The sequence below is a fragment of the Pongo pygmaeus genome, chromosome 23 (assembly GCF_028885625.2).
Source record: "Pongo pygmaeus isolate AG05252 chromosome 23, NHGRI_mPonPyg2-v2.0_pri, whole genome shotgun sequence".
In the NCBI taxonomy this organism is placed as follows: Eukaryota; Metazoa; Chordata; class Mammalia; order Primates; family Hominidae; genus Pongo; species Pongo pygmaeus.
Genome location: NC_085931.1, coordinates 37431955 through 37441771, shown reverse-complemented (window position 1 = coordinate 37441771; position 9817 = coordinate 37431955). Strand labels below are relative to the sequence as shown.

Here is a 9817-nt window from a genome sequence, read left to right as displayed (position 1 = left end):
TCCTTATAATGCTCCAAGAGGTGGAAAATCAGCATCATATACATAGAAAGCAATCACACAAGCCGGGCGTGGTGGCTCACCCCTGTAATCCGAACACTTTGGGAGGCTGAGGTGGGTAGATCACTTGAAGTCAGGAATCCGAGACCAGCTTCGCCAACATTGTGAAACCCCATCTCTACAAAAATTACAAAAGTTGACCCAGCATGGTGGCGTGCACCTGTAATCCCAGCTACTCGGGAGACTGAGGTGGCAGGATCACTTGAGGCTTTAGCTTGGGAATTCGAGGCTACAGTGAGTCGTGACCATGCCACTGGACTCCAGCCTGGGCAACAGAGTAAGATCCTGTCAAAGAAAGAAAGAGAGAGAGAAAGAGAAAGAGGGAAGGAAGGAAAGGAGAGAGAGAGAAAGGAAGGAAGCATGCAATCATATAAATAAATCAAATACAATTTAAAGAAGGCCAAGTATCAAATTTCCAGCAGATACCACTGCCTGCAACCTGCTCACTCTTTGACAAAATGGGAGATTAGCCAGTGTTGAAAAGTGTGAAAGAGGGCCGGGTGCAGTGGCTCATGCCTGTAATCCCAGCACTTCGGGAGGCCGAGGCGGGCAGATCACTTGAGGTCAGGAGTTTGAGACCAGCCTGGCCAACATGGTGAAACCCCCGTCTCTACATAAATATATAGAAAATTAGCCGGCTGTGGTGGCGGGTGCTTGTAATCCCAGCTACTTGGGAGGCTGAGGCAGGAAAATCGCTTGAACCGGGAGGCAGAGGTTGCAGTGAGCCAAGATCGTGCCACTGCACTCCAGCCTGGGCGACAGAGTGAGACTCCACCTCAAAAAAAAAAAAAAAAGAAAAGTGTGAAAGATGTTTGCACCAAACAGAGACTTTTTTCCTCCTTGATTTAATCAATAAAGGTTGAAAAGAGAGTCGTTTTCTTGTATCTGATTCAGTGTTACTCAATCCTGGGGCTGGGGTCCATCAAGGATCATCTCATTTGGAAATCTGTGCCAGACACTATTGTTTCCCATATCAACAGTTAATATTGATTGATGTTATTAATCATTAATCTATGCAGACAGCCTGGTGGAACGGGGTGTGGGGGTTGCTATGGATATCTTCCTGGAGGAGGGAATATCTGAAGGGGGCCTTGAAAGATGGAGCAGGAGCTTGCTTGATGGAGAATAGGGGAGATGATATTCCAGGCAGAGCAAACAGCAGTGTCCCCACTACCCCATATGGCACCTTTGTGCAAATGATAAAAAGATGCCTCTTCCTCAAGACATTTTACTGCCATCTGTTAGAAATTATTGGTATAAATCTGGTACATCTACCATGTGAATGTGATACCCTTGTGCTGTGCCCAACATGCACAGCTGAACTTGGCAGCCCTGGAGCACCATGAACAAAGGCATAGAGGTTGAGAGAGTTGTGGTGGGCCCCGGTGAAGCTTATTGAGGTGGGAACATTAGCTTGGTGGTTGTGTGGGCAGAAGCACAGGGTGGGACGGATACACTCGTATGTCAGGAGATAAAGCTGGCAAGAAAGATAGGGCCTCGTGACACCCCACCCTGTGGTTTTGCTGTGCTTCAAAGTTGAGACACCACCTCACATAATCTTGCACAGGTCTCACTCACCTTCCCTTGTCTCACTTTCATTCTCCCCACCTCAACACTCTTGGCCAGCATCTTGGACTAGAAGACAGGGCTGTCTGCGGACCAGGATTCCTGGACAGAAATCGGGAATATAAGGGTATTAACCCTGCTGTATGGTTAGAAGTTGGAAAGAACTAGGCAAATTGTTTCCATTCCCTGGGACTTGTTTTTCCCTTCTATAAAATGACAGCTCAAATACCCAGCCAGCCCCAAAGTTCCATGACTCTTTAAGGTTCTGATATTTATCTCTAAGCTTCTGTGATTCTCTGATTCTAAAGCCAAGTCATGTGGATACTCATTCTAAGTTCTTAAGCTCTGTGAGTAAAGCTCTAAAATTCTACTGCAGTGGAGTCCATCTTCACAGTCATATGAACCCCCTGAAATTGACTTCCATAGTTCTTTACCTTCAAGGTCCTATTGTTGGTAAGATGCACTATGATTTTATAATTCCAGGAGGAAAAAGAGAAATACTACCAATCAAAACATAACACAATTGTTTTCTGATCACTCAGAATTTTTATACTTATTGAAAGAATTATTTTCAACTTATTTAAACATAACAGATTTTTTTTCAGTGTATCAATCTTATAAGTCCTATAAAAGGTAAACATACTAGAAATTCATCAGTTAAGTCAGTTCTAAAACCTCTTTGCGGCCAGGCACAGTGGCTCATGCCTGTAATCCCAGCACTTTGGGAGCCCGAGGCAGGTGGATCACTTAAGGTCAGGAGTATGAGACCAGCCTGGCCAACATGGTGAAGCCCCACCTCTATTAAAAATACAAAAAATTAGCCAGACATGGTGGTGCATACCTGTAATCCCAGTTGCTCTGGAGGCTGAGGCAGGAGAATAGCTTGAACCCAGGAGGCGGAGGTTGCAGTGAGATCGTGCCACTGCATGTCAGGTTGGGCGACAGAACAAGATTCCATCTCAAAAATAAAATAAAATAAAATCTCTTTGCATTGATAGTCCAGATTCTGGCCTGGCATGGTGGCTTATACCTATAATCCCAGCATTTTGGAAGGCTAAGGTGGGAGGATCACTTGAGCCCAGGAATTTGAGATCAGCCTGGGCAAGATGGTGAGACCTTACCTCTACAAAAAATAAAAAATAAGCTGGGTGCAGTGGTGCATGTCTGTAGTCCCAGCTGCCGTGGAGGTTGAGGCACGAGAATCCCTTGAGCCCAGGAGTTCCAGGCGGCAGTGAGCTATGAATGTGCCACTGCACTCCAGTCTGGGGAACAGAGCAAGACCCTGTCTCTAAAAACAAAAACAAGGCCATACATGGTGGCTCACGCCTGCAATCCCAGCACTTTGGGAGGCTGAGGTGGGAGGATCACTTGAGCCCAGGAGTGGGCAACACAGGGAGACCCCATCTCTACAAAAAATTAAAAACAAAACACAGAGTCCAGGTCTTCTGGATCACTTTTATCTCACAGGCATTTTTTTTTTTTTTTTTTTTGAGATGGAGTTTCTCTCTTGTTGTCCAGGCTGGAGTGCAATGGCCCGATCTCGGCTCACTGCAACCTCCGCCTCCCAGTTTCAAGCGATTTTCCTGCCTCAGCCTCCCGAGTAGCTGGGATTATAGGCATGCGCCACCATGCCTGGCTAATTTTTTGTATTTTCAGTAGAGACGAGGTTTCTCCGTGTTGATCAGGCTGGTCTCGAACTCCCAACCTTAGCTGATCCTCCCGCCTTGGCCTCCCAAAGTGCTGGGATTAAAGGCGTAAGCCACTGCGCCTGGCCTCACAGGCATTTTAAAATGTGCATATTAGCATCACTGAAACAAGATATGTACACTTGGCAAAATAAACACCAGAAGAAAATAACAAAGTCATTTTATATTTAATGTATTGTTTGCTAATGAATTTATGAATAAACAAAATGCCTTGTAATAACAAAGGAGGTCATATAAAATTATAAGCAAAAAATAAAGAATAAAGACTAAAAGAAGCAAGTTAAAGAAAATAACATGTAGTAAGGCTGAGAGTGAGTGTGACTTAGGAACCATAAACCTGGTGTTCCTTCCATGGGTCCTAGTTTCAACATATCTCTCAAAACATGAGCATCTCACCACCTGGAGCAGAATTTCAGAGCTTAAAGATAAGCCACACTTTTGCCTTCAAACCAAAACTAAGGTTTCATTTCATCAGGTGCTCAACTCAGAAATCATGATGAGTCCAAGTCTAATATTGACGGAAACCAGTGAAGCTGGACTTCCCAAGATGCTATGTTGCCTTCGGCCTTTTCGGGGGCTTCTCCAAGGCAATTTTGACTGCACGGGTTTGGCTCTACATGCTGGCTTTTTGTTTGTTTGTTTTGGTTTTTGTTTTTTGTTTTTTGTTTTAGCTAGAGTCTCACTCTATTGCCCAGGCTGGAGTGCAGTGGCGCGATCTCAGCCCACCACAACCTCCACTTCCTGGGTTCAAGCAGGAGTGTGCCTAAACACTGGCTTTAAAATACAATGCCTGAGGAAATTAGGGACTTCATATTGTTTCAAGGCTAGATAGATCCCAGCTTGTGAATTTTTGAGTCTCAGGCCTTTGGAAAGGCAAAGCATCTTGATTATGAGAGAGCGGCTCTCATTCTCATCGACAAAAGGCAACCCATAATCTTTTAGACATTGGAGCATAAGCCCAACGCCGGCAGTGTGTATATGTGGAGTGGAGGCAGGAGGATCACCCAGAGGCATTGAATGCTTTTGTGCCAGCGTGAGATGCTGATAGATACACAGCAACTGGGCTCTGGAGAAAAGACACGGTTCCAGGGTGCCCTGCAGAGGTTCTAAAGAGACAGCCACACTGCCACGATAGCCAATCGCCTGGGTCAGATACTCAGGATGCTTTGTGAAGCCTGGATCCCCAGCTAGGAACAATAATACTACACCCTTCCAGCAGGAGAAGAAAACCTGCCCACTTACCTTTACTTCTGCCCACTGCCGAGCCACTGCCTTCTATCAGCATACTAGAAAGGGTGAGAGAGACCTGAGTTTGCATTCCAGCTCTGACAATTACCAGCCATTATCCTTGGCCAAATCAAATTACCTGCTGGAGCCTCTGTTTCCACATCTGTAAAATGGGAGTAATGATAATAAAACACCAAAAGCTTGGAAAGGGTAAATGATCAGCTTGAATACAATAATTATAACGTGTTTAGCACATAGCAAGCCCCTGAATAAAGTGTTTTTTGTGGTTGGGCATGGTGACTCACACCTGTAATCCCAGCACTTTGGGAGCCCAAGGCAGGTGGATCACTTGAGGTCAGGAGTTGGAGACGAGCCTGGCCAACATGAAGAAATCCCATCTCTACTCAACATACAAAAATTAGCCAGGCATATTGGTGCATGCTTGTAATCCCAGATACTCAAAAGGCTGAAGCAGGAGGACTGCTTGGACCCAGGAGGCAGAGGTTGCAGTGAGCCGAGATCATACCACTGTACTCCAGCCTGGGCAACAGAGTGAGACTCTGTCTCAAAAAAATAAATAAATGAAATAAAAATAAATAAAGTGGTTTTAAAAATTTTTTTAATTAAAAAAAAAAAAAGTAGAGACAAGGTCTCACCATGTTGCCCAGGCTGGTCTCAATCTCCTGGGTTCAAGCTATCCTCCCTCTTCAGCCTCCCAAAGTGCTGGGATTACAGGAGTGAGCCATTGAGCCTGGCCTGAAGTGTAATTATTGACATAGCATCAACCTCATTCTCTTGAATGTCAGAGCTGGAAAGAATTTTTGGATCAATGTGTATTATGCTACATCTATTCTTCCTGCTTTTGATAAACATTGACTGAAGACCTCTTAAGTACTGGGTTTTGCCTGGATGCTGGGAAGATAGGTTGGGGAGGAAGACAGAAGAGGTATCTGCTCTAGGTGTTCCCGGCTGAAGATACAGACAGGAGGAATGAATTATTTTGTCTGCCTTCAAAGTCACATCAAATTCCTGGGCTGCACAGTCTGGTGTCTGGTCCACCACGATGTCCTGAGGGGCAGTTAGCCTTCCTCAAGGAGGTGACAGACAGATTGAGACCTGGAAAGGTTCACTGAGCTAGGGGTACTGAGAGAAGAAGTCCCAACCTAGACAACAAGACGATCATTCTGATCCTCCTCCTTAGCCTCTCAACTGAGATCTGCCGATTCTGTCTTCCAAACATCCCTGGAACCAAAATGCCCCCTCCATGCCCACATCCCCTCTCTGGGTTCCTGAATTATTTCAACACCCTCCAAACCAGTTTCTGCCTGTTTCTTCTTCATGCAGCACCAGAGGGGTCTTTGCAGAAAGTCGGGCTCATCATGCCCTTCCCCTGTCGAACACCTTCCCTGTCTCTCCATCACCACAAGAGAAAAGCCCCAACTCCTTCCCATGGCCCACAAAGCTCTAGAGCAACCAGCCCTGCAGACACCTCTGATCTCTTCTCACCTCCACCACATCCTGTCCACTCTGCACTTCATGCAAGGCCCCACGCTCGCTTCCTTCCTGCTAGGCCTTTGCACCTGCTGGATTATGTGACCAGTGTGATCTTCCAAAGATCCCCACCCATGCCTCTGGCATGTATACACACCCCTGGCCCTCCCTCCCTGGACCAGGTTAATCTCTGCTGCTCCTACCTCATCAGTTACAGGTGCTCACTTTACTGTGAAGGCTTGTTGAAGGATCTAGCTTCCCCAACTTGGACCTTTGTCCCCCTGTTAGCAGCTGAATCTGTGCCTAGCACAGAGAGCTCAGGAAATGCCATTGCTAGAATGTTGTTAAACAAATGCCCCCATTCAGACCTCTTCCTCTGATCTCCATTTTTTTCATCCACAAAAGGACATTATAAAACACCCTGCTGGTGTTTAATCTATGTGTCTATCAGATCAGTCATATGAAGTCTCTAACATGCATGCAATAAACACTATGTAATGTTGTTGTATTGTTTCCAGACCAGTAATGGCTGGCTCCATGGAGGCAGCTTTATCAGTCCCAGCATTTTCCATATGGCAAGCACTATTTATTGGACACACGAATGAATTAATGAATCACCAATGACTGAACACATGGCTGGCCATGGGCAAATTACTTAATATCTGTGTGCCTTAGTTTCTGTGTGTGTGTGTGTGTGTGTGTGTGTGTGTATACTCACCCAGGATGGAGTGCAGTGGTGCGATCTACACTCACTGTAACCTCTGCCTCCTGGGTTCAAGAGATTCTCATGCCTCAGTCTCCTAAGTAGGGGGAATTACAGGTGAGCAGCACAATGCCCTGCTCATTTTTTTTTTTTTTTGAGACAGAGTCTCACTCTGTCACCCAGGTGGGAGTGCAGTGGCGCAATCTTGGCTCACTGCAACCTCCTGGGTTCAAGCGATTCTCCTGCCTCAGCCTCCTGAGTAGCTGGGACTACAGGCATGCACCACCATGCCCGGCTAATTTTTGTATTTTTAGTAGAAACAGGGTTTCACCATATTGGTCAGACTGGTCTTGGATTCCTGACCTGGTGATCCACCTGCCTCGGCCTCCCAAAGTGCTGGGATTACAATTTTTTTTTTTTTTTTTTTTTTTTTGAGACGGAGTCTCACTTGTTGCCCAGGCTGGAGTGCAGTGTGATCTCAGCTCACTGCAACCCTTGCCTCCCAGGTTCAAGCGATTCTCCTGTCTCAGCCTCCTGAGTAGCTGGGACTACAGGCGTGTACCACCACACCCGGCTAATTTTTGTATTTTTAGTAGAGACAGGGTTTCGCCATGTTGGCCTGGCTGGTCTCGAACTCCTGACCTCATGTGATCCACCCACCTTGGCCTCCCAAAGTCATTTTCGTATTTTTATTAGAAACGAGGTTTCACCATTTTGGCCAGGCTGGTCTTGAACTCCTAGCCTCAAGTGATCCGCCCACCTCACCTCCCAAAGTGCTAGAATCACAGGTGTGAGCCACCGCACCTGGCCCAGAAATTTATTTTAAACAGATAATATATACATATGGCAAATAGAAAGTTAAAAGAGAACAAAGAACCAAAGTTCACAGTGAAAAGTAAGCCTGCATGCCTACCCTACCTTTTCTTCAGGTATTCAATGCACAAGCATACGATGCATAGATAGGTCTATTATTTTTCCAATTTTACACATGAAGAAGCAGAAGCACTGAAAGGTTATAGAACTTAGACTGTGCTGAGATCTATCAGTCAGGAGTTTTGTTTCATTTGTGTATATCAGGGCTTCACAACCTTTACGCTATTCGGCATTTTTTGCAGGGTTTTTTTGGGGGGGTAGTGGCAGGGCCGGGGGTGGAAAGGGTGTCCTATGCACCGCAGGATGTTTAGCAGCATCCCAGGCCTCTACTCACTAGATGCCAGTATCGCCTCTCCACTTCCCCAGTTATGACAACCAAAAATGTCTTCAGAGATTGTCAAATGTGGTGGTGGAGGGATGGCAGGGCAAAATCCCTGATAAATGGAGAGAATGTGGTATATCCACAAAAACCCCCTCCAAAACCACTGGTGTGTATGACTATACATCAGACCACCCCTTTCTTTTTTCTGTGTTTTACACAAACAGTAGCACAAATACACCCCGCTGCGGGTCTACTTTTCTTTTCTTACACCACTTTTTGGTGATCATTCCACTTCATTGCTTACAGGCAGAAAGGAACTTCTCTTAAACAGAACTGTCCGGGAGAAGTGGTGAGCTGCCCGTCCTAGGGGTAAGCCAGCGAGCAGACAGGGGCTTCCAGGACGGCGGGGCGGGGTTCCCGGGGCGAGCCTCCGGGAAAGTCCCCGGCCAGCCTCTGCTCACCTCGCGGTCCCGAGGCGCTGTGGAGGGCATGGGGCGGGGCGGGGCCGCGTATTGGGCCCGCCCCCGTACGTCACGTCGCCGCGGCCCCGCCCCCGCGCGGGCACCTCCCCCTTCCCCGGCCGGGGCGGCTGGAGAGCCGGGAGTTGCTGGGTGCGTGGGGCTGCCTCGCCGCGCCTCGCCACGGTAAGTGGCCCTGGGGCGGCAGGGGGTGGCCTCGGGCTGCAGCCGGGGGCGCGGGCTCGGGGCCGTGCGGGTCGGCCTCGGGCACCTGGCAGCCCTCCGTGCTGGCGCCTGCCTCCGGGCCCGGCGCGACTGCTCGGGCTCCGGGGCTGGGAGCTGGGATCTGGGAGGCAGGCAGGCGGCGCGGGCGGGCGGTTCTGGGATCCGCACCCGCTCGGCGTCCCGAGCGCTTTCCGCGGGGTGCGGCACCCACCGGGCCCCCGTTACCACGCTTCCCGCTTCGGACCCAGCGCCTGGGAGACGCTTAGCGTCTGTTGGCGGGGGGACTGAGGGGGAGGGCGGCGCGTCCCCGCCTTCGGAGTCCCCAACCCCGCCCAGGCGCGCGGGGACCCCCAGGCGGGCGCCAGGGCGCGTGGAAGTTAACTTGCAGCAGCCGTGGAGTTGCGAGGAGCTTCAGAAGTGGAGGCGTTGGGGGCGGAAATCGTCGGCTGGGGAGGTGGGCGCTGGGAGCACGGGGTTGGGGACCTCTAGTGAACTTGGAGGTCACTGGTGAGGAGCGGAGAGGAATTTGACCCGAGGATACCACCCCTGCACCCAGCCTCCCTCCTTAAACTCCGCTTCTCAGTGTGAGCTGGATGGGACGTGCCCGGAAAGCCGGGATTGGGACGGGTAGCAGGGGACAAGGAGCATGGGCTCAGAGGCTGAGCACGCCTGACCTGGCAGAGTCGTTGTTAGATGGAACAGAGGTCGAGGTCTGGCATTCCCACTCAAAGGCCCGTTCCCTAGGGAAGGAACCATCCACCTCAGCACAGTCATTAGAAAGCACCGTGCCTTTTGCCCCCTTCCCCTTTTACAGATGGGGAGACTGAGGCTTGGAGAGGTCACCTGCCCGTGACCCTAGGATTCACAGCTAGGATGTGGCAGAGCTGAAACTCACTCACAGGCCTCCTGACTTAATGTCCTTGGGGATGTTGAGGAGGCGGGCTGTTGAACTCCTACTTATCCTACAGAAGCTCCCCAAGCAGCACCTCCTCCGGGAAGCCTTCCCTGGCATTCTCCTGGTATTGTTGGGTGCTTCCTGTTTTGAACCCCACAGAGTTAGCCAGCCCTTTTTCTCACTTCCCAACAGACATTCCCTTGCATGTCTGTCTGCCAGACTGGGCTGTGGGTGGACACCTCTCCCTAGCCTGCATGTGATAACCCTTTCATCTCAGCAGGGTGATCTGCTGGT

General features: G+C 49.1%; 2 protein-coding genes across 3 annotated transcripts in view; one reads left to right on the top strand and one right to left on the bottom strand.

Annotated features, from left to right (window-relative positions):
* CRYBA4 (crystallin beta A4) overlaps positions 1 to 8427 on the bottom strand; it is a 39628-nt gene extending 31201 nt beyond the window's left edge. Inside the window, exon 1 of one of the 2 annotated variants that reach the window (XM_054469747.2) lies at positions 8250 to 8427. The gene's annotated coding sequence lies outside the window, so the exon portion shown is untranslated. Of the gene's footprint in view, positions 1 to 1635; positions 1859 to 8249 lie in introns of those variants that run through there. The other variant, XM_054469748.2, reaches the window with a different exon arrangement.
* Positions 8428 to 8484: 57 nt separating this feature from the next.
* TPST2 (tyrosylprotein sulfotransferase 2) overlaps positions 8485 to 9817 on the top strand; it is a 64820-nt gene continuing 63487 nt past the window's right edge. Inside the window, exon 1 of the mRNA XM_054470532.1 lies at positions 8485 to 8589. The gene's annotated coding sequence lies outside the window, so the exon portion shown is untranslated. The remainder of the gene's footprint in view (positions 8590 to 9817) is intronic.